The 21,928-nt window shown below is 41.1% G+C and overlaps 1 long non-coding RNA gene across 2 annotated transcripts; it reads right to left on the reverse strand.

Annotated features, from left to right (window-relative positions):
* Positions 1-14,295: 14,295 nt before the first annotated feature.
* On the reverse strand, positions 14,296-21,677 carry LOC119706565. Of its 2 annotated transcripts, none has more exons than XR_005258570.1 (3): positions 21,556-21,677; positions 19,449-19,533; positions 14,296-14,370 (listed from the first exon to the last, which is right to left on the reverse strand). It is a non-coding gene; the product is annotated as an uncharacterized LOC119706565 (long non-coding RNA). The 2 variants fall into 2 exon arrangements; XR_005258571.1 differs by lacking the exon at positions 14,296-14,370 and adding an exon at positions 18,252-18,414.
* Positions 21,678-21,928: the final 251 nt, after the last annotated feature.

Raw genomic sequence — 21,928 nt, forward strand, 5'->3', positions numbered from 1 at the left:
GACTGAGGTAACTCCAGTACTCAGCTACCTGCAGCTATCAGCACAGAATCTGACAGCTTTTATCCTTCAGAAAAACTAAGTTCCAGTTTAACTCTTCCTTTTGGTTGAGAACTCATATTACAGTGTGCGCTCATAAAAGGAGTGCTATTTTATTTAAATAGAATGTCTCAGTTACGCCAGCAGCAATATAAACTTTACCGAATGTTTTATTGGCACACAGCATTCCCTGCAATAAAGCACCTCAGTCACTCTGAATGCTCCTGGAAAGGATTGCTCTCCTGTAAGGTCAGGCTGGCAATAAGCATATCTCAGTTTGCCATTACCCTTAGTATAAGAAAATCCATTCTATGTTCTCTTACATGTTTTCTTCCTTATAAAAAGCCCAAGGAAGTGCTCAGACGCCTGGGCAGTGCAGTGCACTGCACTAAAATAAGGAAAGCGGGAGGGAGGAACATACTAGAGGGACAAGGATGGAGTGATTGCACTGCCACTGTCCCTACACACCCTCCAGGACTTCCAGGTTCCCAGACACAAGTGTGCCCACTGAACAATTCACTGTGCTTGCCACCTAAACATTTTTCAGCAAACCTGAGCCCTGGCAATCAGATACTCAGGGAGGATCAATTCTGGAACCAAAATTAGTGTTCAGACTTCTAAAAAGTTTTACCACCATGCTAAAATTCAGGGTCTTCATTTGCTTTGGTGCATTTGCCAGAAGGTGGAAACCCAAGCTCCAGTGTGAGAGGCTGCCCACAGTCACAGTGGCTGCCCACTGTCAAGTCTGTCCTTACAAATTAGTTCTTATCAGAAGTCAGACCACAGGCAGAAAGTTCAAGTGGGGTCTTTGTGATCTGGATAGCTGCTTTCCATTTTTAGGACTAAAACCCATTAAAATATTCTACCCTGATTTTCTTTTCCTGTTTGGTGAGTTTGTGGTATGCCAGGAATGCCAGCTGTTCATTTAATCCCTCTCATGACTGTATAGAGACGATATTTCCTTCACTACCTCAGTACTGAAAAACTGGCAAGCTGAGGGTAGTGCAGAGCAGAACCCCTCCATGGCAAGGGGTGCTGGCCACAGAAGCTTTGGTTTTCCGCTACAAATCATCAACCTGGGTGGCAGTCACTTTGTTGGTCCACCTAGAAATGGGGTTCAGAGACTGTTCATTTCTGGAACTGAAAGTGTTTTGTTAAGTAATATAAAGACCAGCAACTGTCCTGACTCTTCTCCAAGGCAATTTTCCTTGATTGTTGAAGTAGTCAAAACTCTTATCACCTTTTCTGGAAGATCAGAAATCTGCATCTTTGCTAAAATTCACTACATGCAAAGCTGGATTTGATAGACTTTATCATTAATTGCCTTAACTTTCTATTACATTCATCTAGAGTCCTTTGCCCCAGTAGACAATTCTTTGATTGATCCTTTTCCACTGTAAAGAACCAAAACAGCAGCTCTCATGATTCCACTACTTATATCAACAGGGCCTACTCAGCACAGCTGTTCAAACATTTGTTAAATCACTTCACAGCAAATAACAATATGCTGCAGCATGCCTGCTCCTCATTTCAACTTAACCATAGCAATATTTAGCATGCACTAAAAAAACATATGCCCTATTCACAAAAAAAAATTACTTCATCTTAATCAGCAGCAGCCTGCAAGTCTCAGAGGATACTGGAAAGTTCCATAGGTAAGTAGAGTCTGAAAGGCTGTGAAAGATGAATAGCTTCATTCATCTTGAAACCTAATTCCTAAGAATGTGCACCCAGAAGTTCAAACAATCTGACTTTACACTTTGGTGCCTAAAGGCTGGGCCTGATTCTGCATCTCTTAATTTATTTTGTATGTATTATAGCACAATCCACTAAAAATACCAGGAAACTGTTGTGACAGAACAAAACAGTGAGAAGGATGCCCAGCACTAACACATTAATGTGAGAAAACAGAGGCATGAAGTGACTCACTGAAAGAAAATCATCTACTAAGTCAGAGAGCAAAATTCAAATTTTTAGACTTTGCTAATGTCCAAGCCACTGGACCCTTCTGGGTTCCCACATGTGTCATGATCTCCTACAAATTTTTCCTGCTGCACCCTTAAAACTTAGACAAGCAAATCTGCAAATTTTGTCTTAATTACTGAGCTCTGGGTAAAGGTGTATTTCTCTCCATGCATCTCTCCATTTCCTACAGGGACCTCAGCAAGAACTTTGTGAATTACACAAGAAAAGAGACCATCCCCTGAACTGGCTCGTGCCTATTCCTGTGCTCCTGCTTCAGAGCACACTAAACCTGCTGGAATGTGCCAGGAGTGATAGAATCAGCAGCCAACCCCACTCCAAGCTGAGACTGCAAACACGCATGGCTCCCTCTAGACACAGTTTTAGATGAGCTGCTGATTGGCAAAGTATCAGAATTCCCTTACAATTTTACACAGCTGAAGAATCCACAGAGCCTGTTTTCTTGCAGAGCTCTGTTCAGTCTCCTTGATAAAGATCTAGTGCAGCCTGCTACTTATAGAAGGAAAAAGTAGAGATGCATTCACCTGGCAGCATGAGACCACAGCTCATTCTCAGGACTGCTCTGACTACACACTCAGTGTCTTTGGAGAGTCCATGCTTATTTATTTCCCTCTTTTTATCTCCTCTTTATAGCCTAACTGTCAATTGACAGAAATTTCCAAATCTTTCCATTGTTCTGTTTTCCTCCTAGAGAACAGCTCAAGGCATTTTTCAAATATCAAAATTAATTTAAAGATTCTGTTCCTAGGACTAGATTTCAATATGAACACATTACAGAGACTTCCAAATTACAAACAGCACTGGAGGATATAAAAATCTAGTTGTGTAGAGTGGTATTTTTGAGTATTTAGGCTGCTCTCTCTCACTGGAATTCACTATGACTAAATTCTTTTGAACTATCTCAAAATGATAAACCATAGAATATAGTGTTTATCTAGGAAAATAAAAAAAGATTAGACATGACCCCTTTTAAGACCACAGTGGCATTTGTGATCTCTTACAGATTATAGAGTTATTTATTCAGTTTACAATGTGTATAGCATGAGGAGTAGATCTCATGAGTGATACGACTTTGTTCTGAGGACTGAGGAAATGTGATATTTGAAGTTCTCCATGAACTGTCTGAAAAGGTTTTCCCCAAAGGATTTTTTGTGCGGGGAGCTAAACAGGGAAATGAGTAAATGCAGATTGGGTTCAGCAAAGACCAAGTCTATATAGCCTTTTCTATTTGAAGACCTCTATTTATTTAGAAACCTAATTTCTCAACCTCTAGTTTGCATGTCTTTGACAACTTTCATTCACACCATATGCAAATACTAAATGTGTTACTGTTAGGAGTAACATGAGATGATTTATTATTCATTTAATCAGATGAATCTGCTAATACCAGAAGACTAGCTTTAAATTCTACCAATATTTGCATTACCAGTAACTGGAGTCAGCTAAGCATGTACTGGTTCAGCTTTATGGAGGGCTATTAGAGAGGGTTTAGTTTTGCATATTGAATGTAGACTCCTTTGGGATCTCCAAGGAGACTGCTGACTTTCTGCTCTTCCCTTGGCCACTTCTGGCCACTGCTGGAGGCAGGATCCTGAGCTGGATGGACCCCCAGTCTGACTCCATGGAGCTTATGATAAATTATACAGGTATTTCATGTAGAAAAAGCAGACAAAAGGTATTTACAGTCTGTATTAGCAGGACTCTGCTTCACACTGAATATCTTCCATTCTCTGAACCAAGAATGGAGTTAGACACGAATGTTTAAATAGCTAAATTAGTTGAAAATATGAAATTAATCACTGCTGCCTCTCCAAGCACAGCACTTTTTATGTAGGCTTAGAAACACCTTCTGCTTATTTTTTTGCTAAACTCACAAAAGCACAAAGAAGTTGTAGCCAAGGCAATGCCAGGAGAAGCTCTCCCAGAGCAGCAGGAGTGGGCATGAGGAGCAAGGCTCAGGGGGCTGCTGGATGCAGCACAGCCACAGCCCGAGGGGATTGGCTACACCCCTGAATGCCCCACTGCATCTCCATAAACGCCCATTGTGCTCCTTCAATGAGCAGCACAGCTCAAAGCTCAAAACCAGCAATGTGTACGCCTGGAACATTTAATTTGGGAAACTGGGAAAGCCTGCTCATCTCCTGTGGCTCCTTTTTCCCTGTGTTCTTCCTTCATAAAGCCTCAGCATTTCACAGCCACTGAAGAATTCAAAGAATGCCATTAACCAAGATACCACCCTGATAATTAAAACTAAATACTTGTTCTGAAAGAATTCTGCAGCAAATCTTAATTCTTACACACAGAAACTCCTTTTCAAGCCAAAATATTACAGGTTTTTGTTTTCTAGGTGATGTCTCAGCCTTTTTTTTTTTCTTTTATCACTCTTTCCCAATAATTACTCCATCACAATCATGAAACTCTATTATTATTATTTCATAACTTACAAAGCCCAGTTTTCAAGTTTTGGTCTCAAGAGTTTGTTCTCTGCTTGCTGGGTTGCTTTTAGAGTGTGGCTAGACCTGTGTTTATCACAAGGGAGAGAAAAGCAGAAGGGAAGAAATTACAAAGGGAAAGGTGGATGAAATGAATGGCAGGAAATTATGTTCTGTTAGGGCAAGGAAGATGTGTCAGTGGCTGAAAAAATGGAGAAAAAACCATCAAGAATTGCTCCCACACACTTCACCCACTTGAAATGTACATATTTTCTATGATTCTCTATTTTTCTGGACAGATGAAAACTGAAGCTCAGATTTGTTCTCTGGGAGTTGTCATACACAAAGGCTCTGATCTGGAATTCTGTTTAGCACCCTAGGACAGGCAGGAAATCAAGAAATCCCTTTGGCTACCAGCAGTGAAAATGCTGCTGCATTCACGCTGAGAAACAAATGTGGGCACAACATTTACACATAAATATTTCAGGAAACCTGCCTCCTCAATTCAGAACTCTAAGCCTCATTATTAATGTTAGAGGCAAAAACTTATTAAATATGACATAAAACCCCATTTCCCTGAACAGCCCATCAAAACTGAGATGAAATCACACTTGCAGTAGTTACTCACTATATGGAAGTCTACATTTGTACCCTCAGAATTGTATTGAAGCACCTGTCACTGCTTATGGGCACCAGACATGAATTTTATGCCTATCTGAATACAAAGGGTGGCTGTATAGGAAAACCAATTGATAAATACAGCCCTATCTGAATTCTTCAGTTCTGTGGATTGCCACAGAAGTTTCAATTCTCAAGGCTTCTCCAAGCTTGTTTGGCTTTAAGACTTCACAGAAGGGAAAGAGTCTGTGAAATAACTAAGCCTGGAGCTCAGAAACTGCATCTCATTTCAAAAATGTTTGAAATGCTCTCATTTAACAGTTTCTGAAATGAAATACAGCAGACTTCCAGGGCTGCAACATCATCTCCTCATTTGCAATCCAAAGTTTTACAAAAGCTTAACGGAATTTAAGCTTTTTTTTTTTTTTTAATCCAGACAATCATCCTTCCAGACTCTCAGAGACTGGCCCTGGCAAGGAAAAAGGAGGCTGAAGTACTTAATATTTGTTAGACACCACATCTCAGAGCAGTGTGAGCCAGAGGAACACCCTGGAACTTGCTGCTCATCCCCTCAGAAGAAAACGGTCTGCAGCACTGCCCTTCCACAGACACTGACATGATCCTTCCAGTGTAATAAATCGCTTTACGTTATGGGAGTGTGGCATTCCAAAAGATGTCCATTTGCCTTCTTGCATCAAAATGAGAAATGTCTAGTGCATTGTTATGCCTTTTTAGTAGGTATATTAAGATCTAACAATTTAGCTGAAATAATGACTTCTTTGCTTGGTAGTAATTAATATTGAAACAGCACAAGATACAAGAGAGGGAAATATGCCTCAAGATTTATTTTCCCATGTTATAGAATGCTGAACTCTCTCTGCTATCTTACCCTTACCACAGTGCTGTGGGTGACAAGGCTGTAAAATATGAGGAATTTTTGTTGTTGGTGAAGATTTTTTTGTTGTTGTTTTTTGTTTGTTTGGTTTTTTTGCTTTGGTTTTGGTTGGTTGGTTTGGGTTTTGTTTGATTTGATTTGAATTTTTGCTTGTTTGGTTTGGTTTTTTCTTGCTTAGTTTTCAAACTATCTGGCTCGTGCAGACTGAGAGTACTGAGACTCCTATAAAACAAGGGTTTGGATAATGAATTTCAGTTTCAATTATTCCTGGTTTCTCAGATTTGAGAGCTGTTACTGCAGCCTGTGAAGCTGTTTTGTACCAAGATTTGTGATCTAAATTCAAACCAGGAGCTCTGAAAAGCAGAGAGATGCAGTCAAGCTCTAAAAAGCCAAGATTAGCTATGCTTTTGTTTAAAAAGAGCATTAAATTCTGCACCTGAAAAGCACAACTCAACTCCACGTAAACTCCCTCAGAGTAAAGCCCCAGTTTAGCTCACTCTTGCTCTCTAAAACTGAACAGTGAATAATTCAAACGTTTCATTAATTTTGTAGGAACAGGATAATGTTAAAAGAGTACAAATCTATAGCCTGAAGTGCCCGGTGCAGGGGAAGAACTGAGGGCTCGGCTGGGGCTGGGATTCACCCTCGGGTTTGTGAGGGGAGCAGGGACAGCACTCCCCAGCTGCGGGGAAATACCGGCGCTGAAGGAGAGCAGGGCAAAGCAGAAGCAGCTCGGGCATACCCAGACCGATCTGCCCAGGGTTGTGCTGCTCATCACCTGCCCAGCGGCACAGCCATCCTTTCCTTCCCCGCCTCCAGCCTGCTCTTTTCCCCGGCAGCCAGAACCGCCGCGTTCCGTCAGCGAACCATTGTCTGTGCGCAAGGGGAGCGCCCCGGAGCTGCTGAGGGGCAGGGCCGGGTCTGTACCTCGGCACACGCAGGGGCTGCTCCGTCCTGCTCCCGGACACGGTTCGGGGACAGCGGGGACACTGGGGACCCTGAGGGCCCGGGCACCGCCGCGGCTCGAGGCCGGAACGGGCGGGAAGGCGGGAGCGCTGTGAGGGCTCAGCGGCAGCGCTGAGGGCAGCGCCGGGCCCATGGCGGCTCTGGGGGCTCCGGCCGGCCCCGGCCCCGGCTCCGGCTCCTCGGGGCTCTCACAGCTCCGGCGGCGGCAGGGGACACACACCGGGAAGGGGACACACACCGGGAAAGGGACACACACCGGGAAGGGGACACACACCGGGAAAGGGACACACACCGGGAAGGGGACACAGCTCAGGGTCATGGCCGGCTCTTGGTCCGACTTTGCTTTGAAGCTACCGTGACAGAGATACCAGAATCCTCCTGCAACTCTCTTCGAGGTGTTTGCGGCTCTTGTTATTTTACACACACACACACAGATATATGCATATATATATAGGAGAGGTTATTTGTTCTGAGAGTTCAGCCTCTCTCTGCAGTGCCCGAGGACCGCTGCAGTGTTTCAGCGGGCATTACCTGTCCTCCTTCATGCGCACCTCCACAGCTCTGTTCTGGCCCTGTTCTGGCCCTGTCCCTCCTGTCCTGTGCTGTGGAGATGGTGCCCTGCCAAAGGAAGGCTGTTAGACTGATTTGACACAGCTTTTTCTTCCTGACAAATTCAGGTGAACTGTGATTTTCACCCCAAAGTTTATTGCCATTTGAAAGATACATATTTGCTAGCATGGTTGAAGGGTTTTTCTTGGAATTCAGTTTAGCCAGCTGACTTTTACAGATTTCTTATTTCTCTGTCTCGAAAAAAAAAAAAAAAGGAAAAAAAAAAGGGAAAAAAAAAAAAGGAAGAAAAAGGAAGAAAGTATGTACTTTCCAGCCTATGCAGTGCTTCATCCATTTTCTGTCATAACCTAGAACGAGCCGTGTCAGGTTTTATAAAATTAATGATTCATCTTAGTACAACCTAGAGTGCTCTTTTTAGTTTCTCATATTTGACCTAAGAAAAAAATTACCAAGTTTTTGATCACAAAACCACAGACCAGACTGGTAGGCTTTGAAAAAGAGAACCTTCTTCAAGGAGATCAAGTCTTTTTCACGCACTTGTCGATTTCGTAAATAGACAGATGTCCATTTCATAAGTACACAAATGTCAATTTCATAAATAAACATCCACTAGTTTTGTTACACCGGTGTTCTTTAGCACAACCTCATCATTTTGGCTTCATGCAAACAAAATTCACTAACTCAGCAGCTGTGATCGAGCTTGCTGGAGTAGAAATACTAAGTGAAAAACAAACAGATTAAAAATGAATCCAGGGATCCTACTGGAAAAGTGAGTTTTTCCAGAGAGGACACTATGGAGGGCAGCAAGTGTGATCTAGGCTGGAAGGGAGGGACTGGACTTTCTTCATCATGTAATGTCAAAAGCAGGAAAATATAGGCAGACTTAATATGTAAAATGGTGTGAATTGTTCATGGTATGGAAATGAAGGAAATCTGAGCTGCTGAAGCAAATGTTGTGTGGAGACTCTGCAGTGGAAGCTGAATCAATTCCTAGACCAGAGCTGGTTGGTACCAGGGGAATAGCTGAAATTTCACTTTTACAGGCATATTGTAATTATATGCAAAAATGGGATTTATGAGAATGCTTCTATGTTTACTACTTATCTCCAGCTGAGCTTTAGAGGTCCTGTTGAGAATAACATAAAATGTAGTATTTTGTTCCTGTGCAATAAACAGTAATTAGGAAGCAATTTTAATTTAAAGCTAGCTAAGGTTTTGCTGTTTACAATAACTAGCAGAAAACGACTAAGTGTACAGTATGTATGAATGATAGATTAGAAATGTTAATAATGAAGAAACAATAATGAAAGTATTGCTTTTCATTACATTACGCACTCGGTACAAATACTTAAATGGGTTTTACAGGTTTAACTGCTTATTTCAGTTCCTAAGTCGGCAGCCCTTGAAGTTATACACTTCATCCTGCATCCTTCACTTGCTGTCCCAGTCCACCACATTACCACTTGCTTTTCAACAGTTACCTAGCTCCCCTGTCTTCCCTAGATAATTTAATTTTATGTTTTGTCTTGTTTTAAAACTATGGAGCACAACATATCTACTGAAAACTTGGTGTCAACCTAGGAGCCTTTTGTTAAAATACTATTTTAGTATTTTATTGTCCTTACTCTACTGCTCTGTAAATTACCCAAACTCATTACTGAGGCAGTCAGTGTTTGAGCTCCCATAAGTTGTCCCTATTCATGGCAGAAAGAAGAAGAGCTTATATTTTAGTAATCTGGCTAAAAGAAGATTAGAGGTGGCATCTGTCTGTAATAACTCTCAGGATATATTTCTAAAGTGCTATTTAGAAAAGACAGAAAAAAGAGACTGTGGTAAGCTTAATTCTGGCTTTCAATTCCAGTTTTTTGATGCAGAATTGTCTTCCAAGTATCTGCTTAGCTTCAGGGGGAAGCAATTTACTTTTAAATCTTCATAGTGACAAGTGGAGAATCTCCTTTTTCAGAAGATGACTGTGTTTTGTTTATTGATTGATAGTATCAGTAGTAGAATTAAAATCATGGGTTAAAACCTGAAGTTTCAAGGTTGGAAGATTGAAAGAAATGAGAGTTAAAAACAGCAAGACACTTGGGCTTACAGCAAATCAGTGAAAAGGACCAGGAGGAAGTCATCGGCCAGTGATTTCTCTTGTGACTGCCTGAGCTGCAGCAGCCTCACCATCTGTTGCTTAGGTCTAAACATTTTGAAGTCACACTATCCTTTCCTGAAATACTGATTTATTTATATTTTAAATGAATATCTTTCTTCAGCATTCCTCCACAAAACTCAAGCATTTGCAGAGAGAAACAGAGAAACAGAGCTGTTTCTGGCCTATCTAAATTGAACAATGGATTAGAAAAACCCCAGCTGTTTAGCAATTGCCAACATGTCTGCCATTTCTGTCTTAGAATTCTATTCTACTTAGAATTTTTCTAAATAAAATTATTATTGACTGTAGCCTTAAAATAAAAATCTGTAGCTTCTAAATAAAATTCTTATTGACTGTCACTCTGTGCCCTCCTGTAACTGGTGGTGGAGGAGATGGGGTTCCAAAGACTGGCTGGATTAAAACTAATTGGAGAGGAGTCAGTAATATTTTGGGAAACTGGACATACATTGGGCCAGTTTTGATTTGCCTTGAAGAAGTCAATCCACTAAAAAACCATGCATGCTGAACAAGAGCAGAAAAATCAGTCCTCTAAACAGAATCACAATAAAGAAAAGCACTTTGTCTTTTCACTAAATTCCACAATATGGAGCTGCCATTGTGACCTCATTTAAAGCAGAGCCACTGCCTTAGACACTGAGCTTCATGAAGTTTTTTGCAAGTACAATTAGTGATCCATTTCTCCTCTTAGTCCTGGTTTTAGGTAAAGCTCCCTTTGGATACTAGCTGAAAAAAAGCTTTTAGAGCTGAAGATGGTGAGTCCATTATGTTGCCACATCAAGGATGGCAATGACACGAGGTGAAAAGACCACCACTAAAAAGCCCTCCCAAACCCCCACCCTAAACCCAACCAAAAAAATGCATCAAGTTCTGCCACATAATAAAATTGTGTCTTTTTTTTTTATAGCAAACTAGAGTACCTTGTTGCAGGGGCACAACATATCTTAGATACATAATGACCCAAATGAGTCACTTTTTATGGCAGTGAAAATAATCTTTGACGTGCCTTAATGCAACGGACTACTGTTTTGATTAAGGCCTAGATTACCTTGGCCTGTCTGATAACTTCTACCAAGGGCTAATTTTCACAATAAAGATGGGTTTTTAAACAAAGTTTTCTACACCCTGCAGAAAAAGCTTCTGATATAATCTTTATGAGGATTACTGGCTGCCTCCTCCTGTGTGCAGTGTAAGGCCATTAGCCTCTTTGATCAGCGCAGGAAGCAAATCTGTGGATTTGCTCTGCAGGAAGGATGCAACTTCCTAGTTCTCTACTGTTGCCCTGTCCCCTTACAGCTTCTGGTATAGCAAAACTGTCACCTGACCCACCCCAAATCTCAAAATTAATTTCAGAGACAGCCTCCTCTCTAGTGAAGGCAAACTCAGACTGTTGAGACTCTGTCAAGCTTTCACAGGAACAGTAACATTCGTTGGACTCAGTTTCCTCCATACCAGATGAGGAAAGAAAAGCAGCCTGACAGCAAGTAAATACTTAATTTATATTTCATTATCAGACTCACTAGATATTACCAGAAAAGTAAACAGGAAGAATTACCTATTATGTTGAAAAATGCAGTTTGAGGATAGTATGCAGAGTATAAATTATGTTCCATATTTAATGAATGACATGACACAACTTTCCAGAGGAGTATCAGTAACACAGAACCTCGTATGACCTATGCCTCTTTCTGTTTTATGGGAGATCCCAGAGACAGTATTCCCTGGATCAGAGTAGCATGCCTGATGAGTGAGCTCCCCTCAGTGCTGGAATGTGACACAAAAAGTCCCTGCCACAGCAGTGACAGCAGGAGAAAGTGCACAGAGCCATTATCCTGCTCTGCTGCTGGCTGCAGGCTGTGCAGGTGTCATGGAGCTCTCCTGATACAGAGCTGCCATGGCTTGGGCCAAGCTCAGAGTTCTGCTTTCCTGGCTCCTGGGCTCTGCTCTGTGCCCAGGCAGCAGTCTGCTCCTAGATGTGAACTCGAGCTGTGCCTGGAACTTCACCTTGCATTCCCTTTGGGCGCTTGGGACAAATCACCTCTCTCCTGGCCTGGCTGCTTTCCCTCAGCCCACGCTATCTGTGTGTGCTCCAGCACTGCAGTGCCCTAGGGCAGGATTAGGCCATTTGTTTATGTATAAACACATGGCACACTCCTCCTGCACAAGTGTTTGTTTTTGCATAACTGGCAGATAACAGGGCTGTAAATTTTATTGTTAAATATTATAAACATAGATCTATGATTTTTCCCCCCAAGAATTGTGGTTTGAGTTGGATTCTGATCTCACTTTTGCCAGATTTTTAACTGATTTACCAATCATTTACCCATGTGTGACATTTTATGGGTTGCTTTTCAACAGCACTGACATTTCTTGTGGGTACTGTTTAACATAATATAAGCAATTAAAAGAAAAACGAGGCTATTTTTCATCAAGATGCAAATGAAAATGATTAAAATAATACTTTTTTCTATAATTTTCTAGTTAATTCCTCATCTTATATATCCCTACAGTATATTAAACATGACATTTTTTCTGATGGTTTTATGAAAACAACTATTTCTGTTTTTCTCTATTCTTTACATTACTGGGTCATGTCTTTTCCCACAAAATCTCTCTGTCTGAGTTACTATTAACACGTATTTCTTCCCCTTGTTTTCCCTTCTAGAGTTAGAATTTACCACCACAGAGAACAGCTACTGCTGCATTCTACTGCTCCTGTTCCACATTGTCTCAAACTGCTCAGGATTTTATGAGGTAATTTCAGGACTGTCACATCGCCCTTGAAACAGAATATCTAAAATATGTGATATGTGTGCAAGAGTTTGCTCCTCTGTTTGTGTCTCTGGACAACATGAAACCCCTTTCCATACATGTTCCCTTTCCATTACCAGGATATATGGGATTGGGATATCGGGTGCTGCTTTGCACACTACTCTGAGTAAGTCAGAAGTTTTAATCTCCAAAATAATTTAAATTCAAATATGCCTTCTGAAGAAAAAAGGAAACAAAGTAAAACTGAACACTACAAATATGAACTTCAGAATGTTTTTTGGTGGTTCAGTCAATATTAAACTGATGAAAATAATCTAAACAGACAAACTATTTCAGAACACGACTTCATAGATTCAGAAAGGCGCTTTCAAAGTGAAAATAATACATATTGTGTAGTTCTGCATGCTTCACTGTAATTTTCAACATTCTAAGACCATTAATATGTATGATCCTATCTTTTTATGCTTGGATTCTTAGGTTTCATGTGCTATCTCTGTCTGAAGTGAAATATAAAGTTATTTTATATGTATTTACAGTGTCATCCCTTGCTGGTACTCACATGATCATCTGTTACAGAGGTGTTACAAACAGCAGGGTAACAGAGTTAGTGCAGTCACAAACTAAATGCCTCAGACAATGGGAAATGCATTTACATTTGTATCACCAACTCAGCACTGTAAAACCTCTTTACAAATGTGCATCATGAACATGTGAGTAATGTCCTAACAGAATTTAGCTATTCCATATAGCTTGTCTGGGTTCACCTTACAAGGTGATGCACGCTGAATTAAGAACTATATTTCTTGTTAAGATCAACTTTTATACCATGGCAGGTGTAGGGTGCGCCTGGTTACCAGCATTAATCAGAAGAAACTGCAGAATGATCAGGGCTCTTAAAATTTTGGTCCATTCTGAGAGTGTTTTCTGCCTAAATAATGACAGATGCATGAAGTTAAATAGAAGACAGCTCCTGCTGAGTCAAAAAATCTGGATAATGAGGATAAAATAGATATAATACACACATATTTTTGTCATCAAATTCTGCTACTGTAATTCTTTAAAGAGCCATCACAACTCAGCTGAACTAGGTCTGTTCAGTGGCAATGTGTGTTAACTCCTTTCTGCAGGAAGGTAAGGAGGGCTTATTGTTTCTTGGGGGGCTGCACCAAGGAGATAATTACAAGCTGTAAGATATAATCACATGAACAGGGTATGGGGTGCAGGGCAAAGAGGGATGATGGTGTTTCCACCAGTACCTTTGATTGCAGGACAGGGAACTGCACTGAGTTAGAATTTCTAACCAAGCTGACAATAACCCAGGTGTGCCGTGTCCTTGTCCTCTCTGTGACTGTCAGCTGTCATGGTAACCCTGCTATGCAGGATAAAGGGGAAGGGATTTTAAAGTCTCTTAAAAGGGACAAATCTGACTTTTGCTCATACTCTTGTCAGATTTTTTTTTAAGTGATCTCAAACACTCTCATTTGTAACACCAACTTACTGCCTCACCTCAGATGTGTCCGTTCATTCCAAACCTCAGTTTCCAAATGAACTAAATGCAAATACATGCATGATTTTCAGGAAGCTGGCACTTTACAGGAAAGCATAATGAAGACAGTTTTATAATGCATTTTCCTTCCTTTGGAAGCAAAGCATACCCTGGGCATAAAGGAAAACATCAGTCTACATTTAATACACCCAGAATTATTCTCTGTCACGTATTAGCAGTGTTCAAATGTAAGCTTAAAGCAGACAGAGCCCCAAGTTTGTAGAGCCAATTCCTGTAACTGTAATTGCTGTGAGAGATTAATTGTCCCCACTGCAGCTTTACCAGGCAAATGGACTTCTGTGGATTTCTTTACCTTAATTGAGCTGGGCTGCCAAGTTCAGAACACCTCTTGCTTCAGTCCCCTTCAGTTCCAGCCAGGCAGCTTCCCCTGGAAAACAAGCAAACAAATAATTTAGTAAGATGCTGAGGAAAAGCTTGTGTGCATGGGCAAAAGACCTGACTGTTGGGCTTTATTAAATGGCCTTTGTTTTTTCACTATATGTGGAAAATGGATTCAATCTTCCCCTGAGTTACTGGCATTTGTTTGCTCATTGTTTCAGACAGAATCCATAAACTTTTAAACTTGGGCAAGACGTGTAGGATGCATAAATCCTCTGTTGTGGTCAGGGCATTGGGAGAGCACAGGCAATGGCTGTTATGGTTGCATTACATCTTTTCCCACTCTCTCCTAACAGGAAAGTACAGACTGATGATAGATTTCAAAAGTGAATAGTGTTTTTTTCAGTGCTTCAAAATTTAATAACTGGAAAAAGCATCTGAAAACCTGGAACTTCCAGCAGATTTTTCGGGAGGTCATTTTGCAGTATCAGACAAATTTCTTCTATGGTGTAAGTGTGAGCAAAAAGTAGTTCAAGAATCCTGTGATGAAAAACTGATTTACCGGTACATTTTCCTTTTAAAGAGTAATTTAAAGAAGGAGGATCTTATTTTCTTTTGAAGGCTGGAAGTAAAGGAATCATGTTATTGATCAGAGGGTGCTTTCAATTAGGCGCTGTAGTTATGACAGTGGGATCCATCCATCTAGAGACACAGCTGAGTGCTATTTGAATGATTGCAGCAGGAGCAGACATTCTCCACCTGAGTTTAACCTACAACAAATACAGTCGGTGAAATGCTGCAGCTCCCCGGGCTCTGGAGCCCTGCAGAAACTCCAACCAGCTGAAGCGGGTGTCATTATTTCACTGTGTGGGCTACAAGCAGATACATTGACTTCACTTTAAATTTGTAATGCAGCTTTAGCTACACTGAGAGTTAATAACCAGCAATTGGCAAAAGCAATAAATTCTGACCCTTTGCAGAAACTGATGCAGTTTTATAAGCAACCTTTAAAACTGGGCTGTTCCCTTGTTTGTATTTAATTACACATGCATTTAATTTTGATTGTTAATTTGTGCACGGCTCATTTTCTCTGTTCTATCAATCCCATTCTTGTAAAATAACTGTCAGGTCCAAAGTGCCTGTGTCTCCTTTCCAACCCCAGTGTGCATCTGCAGTGTGTGGTTGAAACTCGCAAAGACCCAGGGAACAGAGTGAGTCTTGAGTGCTCACTGCTCTCACTTCAGGTGTGAACCCTGGTTCAGTGTCAGTTTGACTGTGGAAAAAAATAGTGAGCAAGGAGGACCATTGAAATTTATATAACCAAGCCCATCTCCCTTCTCCTAACACACACTTATTTTTAAAACTTTTGATAATTTGAAACTGCTTGAAATTTCCGTAATTTCTTTCCCTTGGAAGTTGTGATGAAAGTGTCCCATAGAGGAGTTACCCAAATACAGAATTAGTCTGAAATTATGTGAGACCATGGATGAAGGTTTGTGACAGAAACCTTGGTGGCAATTTTAGTTTAAGTAGTTCCAGAGTGATTTCCCAGTCCCTGTCTGTTCAGTTTCATGCTTGCTCCACAGAGTACTGCTCCTGCCATTAAATCCTCCAGCTTATTATAGGAGTGTGTGAAGCAGTCAGTGCATTCAGGATAAAATACAGACCATCCTTGCTTTTTGTTTTGGGCTGTTGTTTCTTCCTTACTGGAAAAACATTCAGTTCAACAAGCATAGTTTTGGGGCAGTGGAGTGGGGCTTAAAATTTAATTTTCACAGAACTTCAGGAGTATTTAAAGGTTAGCACTTGATTTACCTGATGTTATTCAAATCCAGCCTGTACATATCTCCAGAATTATTTGCACATAGTACACAGACATGTGTGTTTTGACCATACAACTGTCCACTGAAATCTAACATAAAACTTTCAAAATAAATTTCAGATGAAAATTTCCTTTACAAATGTAATCTGCAAACTCAAACTAGTTAGCAGATGAATAATCTCAATAAATATGTAGTAAAAATGTGTGATTGAGCAGACAGCTTCACTGTTGGATCACATGGATAAGAACTGATACCCCAAGCACCCCAGGAGCTCTCAAAGTTGTGGAGAAACCGCTGTGATATTGAAGTTCAAAATTTGCTGGAGGTAGTTAATACTTCTGCTTTCACTTGTGTCAAAACCCCCTAAACTTGGAAAATTCTCAAATTGCAGAGTTTTTGTTTGCTGTCAACCCTGCAGGGTTTAGGTCAGCCCTTTCTCTGTCACATTTGTTGGTGTTACTCCCCCTGTGTTTGGGGTAACCAGACACTCCAGCCATCACCTGTCCCACATGGCAACAAGGAAATACCAGCAGTATGAAAGGATTAATCTGACCACGACTGGTGGCTTCTGTTTCATTCATGTTCCCGAATTTTCATGTTTCTATCGCTTTATTTTTAACTTTGCCTTTGTGTAAGTAGACCTGACCCGTGCTGTCCGCAGCCTGCTTGACTGCTTAATTTTCATATTATCAGTTATGATCAACAGATTTTTCCACAGCTATGACCTTATTTTTTCCCTTCTGTGCAGGGCTAGGAATGTTAAATACTTTGATAGAGGGGAAAAAATGTCCTGATTGGCAGTGGTCTGAGGACTTTCAGCCTTTAAGGGCTACCTTACTAACTTGCCAGGGGATAAAAGACCTGGCCTCTTTGCATATTTATTTGCATAAGTACTGTCTTCAAAAATTGCATAAAGTTACAATATTTGATTTAATGCTAACATCAAAAAATCAATTGAGCTTACAATATTTGCTTTAAACAACACACTATATGAAAACTAGGAAAAGCATATTGCAAGCAAACCTGTAGTGACTTACATTGTCTTATCCTTGCTTGAGGGCAGGCAATTATTTATTTTTTTAGCTGCATCTATTTTCTATCAAAATGGTTTAAAGATCTTGAAGGATACACATAACAGGAAAACAGTGGCTGCTCTCCATGCACATATCTTGCAGAGCATATCGCATTTTTTGGCGTATGTCTACTGGAGTGCATGGAGACAAGGTGAGATAAATCCAAATGTAAAAACAATCTTGCTCTATAACTAGGCAGAGTTAATTCAAATTTACCACTTCCAAACAGAACAGGAGATGACTTTGTGCTCCTGGAAAAATGTTCAGCCTCTGTAAGCTTTGTATTTTTCCTCAGTACAAATCTGGGATCAATGGAATTTAATGCTTACACCAAATAAGAAGTGACCATGGCCTGATCACTAAGGAGGCCACATGTCAGTGACACAAATGATGGAACAGTGTCAGTGCAAAGCACAGCTCTTCTGGGCTGCAGCTCTGTGTGCTGTCTGCTGTGGGGCATCAGCGGGGGAGGCTTCAGTGCCAAGGGAAGAGCAATGACCTAGGCGTGCAAAATGTGAGAACCTGTGATTTTACAGCACACAAGACTGACCCTGGAACACCCCAGCAACTTTTCTGTAGGTGACAAGAAAAGTGTCAGATAAATGTTGCTCTAGAATTTCCAGTTATGGGAGAGGGAGAGAGATTAAATATTCAGTAGGATTATGTAGCATCCCAGGAACCAATAGTTTTAAATACTTGCCTTTGCATGCAGGATACATGTTTGTTCACCATCGTTCCAAGTAGTATTTTGTCCATGTGAGGGTATTTATGTCTCTTTTGGCATGCATGATGAATTGCATAGGAATGAATCCAGTAAAATTAAATGAAAAATAATATCCATTTTATGGTACCTGTACCACTCATTAAAGTATGTCTACTCAATTTAAATTAAAGATATGTGATAAGGCCAGCTTATTAATATTAATGTTAAGTCATCTGGGTAGAATTTTTCAATAAGATATTTCTTATTAAAATGTGTAATATCATAAAAAAAAAAAGTAAAATTATCATCTCTGTGAAAATGTTACCTATTTCACTACAGAAGGGGAAATCATGATGCAACTTCATGGGGTTTAAGCAGTATGAGCATGCCAAATGATATCTCCAGTCTGGCAAAATTAAGGGGCAGCTCAAGGAGAATTCCTCACACCTGAGCTAAACAGGGCTGTTCACAGCTGTGGCAGGCCCAGGGGACCCCTACAAAGCAACAGACAACAAGAGTGAATAAATATCGACCTCCTCATAATTTCTTCTTCTGTGCAAGAATTGTGTTAAACTGGTTTGGGTGTTTTAAATAACAATAAGACTAATTAGAGATCTCCCTGCTTGGGATGCAGTGAAGTGCAGGTACGTCATATGCACACAACAGTTGAAGTCAAGTTAGGTGATGGCTTTATCAGCATTAAATAGCCAGGTTCCCAGCTGACAAGGGAAAAAGATATCCCTCCACCTTCTTTGAACTTCTTGCATTCTTAACATTCCTTCCATAAATCATTTAATAGCTGCCCTATTCATAGGAAAATGCATTGCTGAAGTTAAACAGTGGTTTTTCTCCTTCCACTCTCATTGGAGAGAAGCATAATAAATTATGCCTGATTTGCATGCAAGTTTGCATACACGAAGCTCTTGTCATGAACTAGCAAACAATAAGCTGCTCGTGTCAGAACACATTGTACAAACAGCAGCATCAAATAGCTACTGAGCTGTATTATTACCCTGCTGTGCTGTGCTACTGAGACTTCTCCACACAAATCCACAGCTCTGCAAAGGCAACAGAGGGGATAAATTGAGCAGCTTTGTGCCTGTCATTGTGCTGCAGTCCAAATAACCTCCACTGCTTTGTGGGACATCCTGACTCCAGGGAAGTTCTGAGGCCCTGATGAACCTGTGTGCAGAATGTATAAAAAAGTTTCCCTGATGACACAAGCCAGTTTTCCATGTGGTGCCTGGAAGCTTCCATCGTTCAGGTACTGGGCAATGCACAATCAGTTTCTCTGTGTTATGCTGCCATGCAAGTATCAGCATTACACTATGGGCAGGTCGCTCCTGCAGCTGAGGGCTCTGCAGGGATGAAGTGTGTTACTGATCCAGCTGTCAGAGGTCACCCTCACACAATTTTAAACACTGGCAAAAACTCTCCTGATGTACCATGGAGTTACAGCAGAGCTTCTGACAGCTCCTCATGCAGAGTTTGATGCTAACACCTGTTACTGCCTGCCTACCTTACTTACCTTCTGGAATCTGCCAGAGGAACAGAAGCAAGGGGAACTAATTAGTGGAACTCATCACTGGTAATGAGGAGGCAGCAGGACAGATCTGCAAAGGATTGAATGAGAGGAGTTGGAGCAGTTCAGGGCAGTTACAGAATCAAAATATGCCTAACATGAAGAATACTGCTGGCTGTCACATGGTGAAAGCACTTTTTAGAAGACTGGAATGGCTACTTTTAGAGTTGCCTCAACTTGGCACCTTCCTTCTTAAAGAGCAAAGCATATCATATGCTGCACAAGGGCAAAGCCACTGTGCAATGACATTAGCAGAGGAACACTTTTAGGATTTAAAAAGAATCAATACCATGCTGAGGTAAAGCACAATTTGTATTGCAATTTAGCTAACGCAAGACATGTAAAACTTCATTTTAGAGAGGTATTCTGAAAATGAATTTGCACAGAGTATCAGCGGGCAGGATATTGGGCAAATGCACTTAGGAAGGGTTGTTTTGATAGATCACCGTCTTTACTCCCTTAGAACTAGACTTGCAGCATAAATAAGAAAAACTGAAGTGTCTTTCTGTCCAGAGAATGACAGCTCTGCAGGTTTCTAGCCCATGGCAAGCACCAGCTGAGGTGTATTTAACAGCAATACCTCCAGGACTACAGCAACACAGTCTTGCATCTGTCAGCACTTAAACAGGGAAAGCTACAGGGTCCAAGTGTACAGCAGGCTTTTGGTTCATAGCTCACACATCCAGAGGTGTGGTACTTAGGCAAAAAAATTACACAGGTCTGGGGCAGCTCTTTCTAAAATCCTTAAGAAAGAGTTGTAAGGATTGCTGCAAAGTGCTACAAACTGGAAGTGTTAGGAATTGGCAAGGCTACTAGGAAGAAGTTAGCGGTTTTCCTCCCTTGGGAATGCTTTCACATGAAGCAACAAAGCAACTATTGACACTACTAAACAGTGAAGAGTTTCATCAAGTATTCCCTCATGGGAGAAAGTTAGTGCATTGTAATTCAGAGTCAATCTGGCAAAGACCCCACTGCTGTTTATGGGAGAAGTAAATACTGTGAGGCCTGAAATGTGATTTTCCTGTACAGGGGATATCTGTGCCACCCCTCTTGGTGTCATCTTTGAACCAGCTGTAACATCTAAGCTCTCATCACTTTATCATCTGGAAGCTCAGGCATTCAGAATCTTGCAGTTAAACCCAAATCTTTGAACCTTGTGGTTTAAATGTCTTGAATTGTAGATGGGGCTCCAGTGGGACTGCTGGGGCACAAAGGACCTCAGCTAAACAGAACCTGTTACTGCAGGACTGCAGGCTTGCAGCTGATCCCATGACGAGGTGGAACAACCCTGGCAGTGGTACAAGGGATCTGTGTGCCCAGACCTCTGCTGTGAACCCCAAATCTCTCCTGTCCCTGGCTCTAGAGCCAGGGCTGAAGAGTCACAGACTCTATAGATCAGGGAAGCTGTGGAGTGAGAACCCAGGGAAAGTGTTTCTAATGGGATCAGTGACAGTGAAGCTGCCCCAGGGATTCAGCAGCAATATACCTCAGACTTACATAGGAACTTGTTACTCATTAATCATTAGTCAAGACACACTGCCTGCCAGTGAAAGCTTCTAATATTTGCAGTTCTGCTGTGGTACAAAAGGAAAGCAAGTAATAACCTACTCTGGCACTTTAGGGCTGGATGTATTTGTGGGGAGATAGGAGCAGCCTGTAAGGGTTAACATTTAAACCAGGGACAAATAATTGCAGAGTCATGAAACACGGTGGTATGTGAAGACAGCTGTATCTCAACATAAAACACACTCAGAGAATGAAATAATCAATCAAGATTCTTAACAGGGAAAACTATTCAGAGTTCTTGGAGCCCAGATTCTCTTTTTTAGCAGTTTAGTAAATACATTTATTAATCACACTATAGGTCTATAAATATCAGTGATATTTTAAATATATCTTATTTACGCGTCCAACGTTAGTGGCTTCTTAAATTGCATACTTAAAAACAAACAAACAAAATAATAGGCAAAAAAATTCCCTAAAACCCAGATGCTCTTTCATCCAAAACACTTACACTGATCATGTTGGTCAAATTCAGGAAGGGAAGCATTACCTGTGACACAGCAGTGCTGCTGCTCATACAAGAATAGCTGCTAAGTTTCCCTGCAGCTGCTTCAGTGATGTGCAGGAGCTCCAGGAATGAATTGACATGACTGCTTACCTAAACCAGTTCTCTCTGAAAAACACAAAATACAGACAAAGATTTGTTTCATTACAAAGTAGTTCTGTTTGGAGGAGAAACAGGATTACAATGCATGCAATCATCTTTGCACTCCTCCTTGAAGAGCAGCTCCTCCAGGTGAGCTGACGTGCCAAGCCAGCTCAGTGGCTGCAGGGGAACCAATTCCTTGGTGCTCAGGGAGGACAGTGGAGAACAAACCTTTGTCTGTGAGCTGGAATTTTGGCAGCACTTGCTCAGCGTGCAA

The sequence above is a fragment of the Motacilla alba genome, chromosome 13, assembly GCF_015832195.1.
Source record: "Motacilla alba alba isolate MOTALB_02 chromosome 13, Motacilla_alba_V1.0_pri, whole genome shotgun sequence".
Lineage (NCBI taxonomy): Eukaryota > Metazoa > Chordata > Aves > Passeriformes > Motacillidae > Motacilla > Motacilla alba.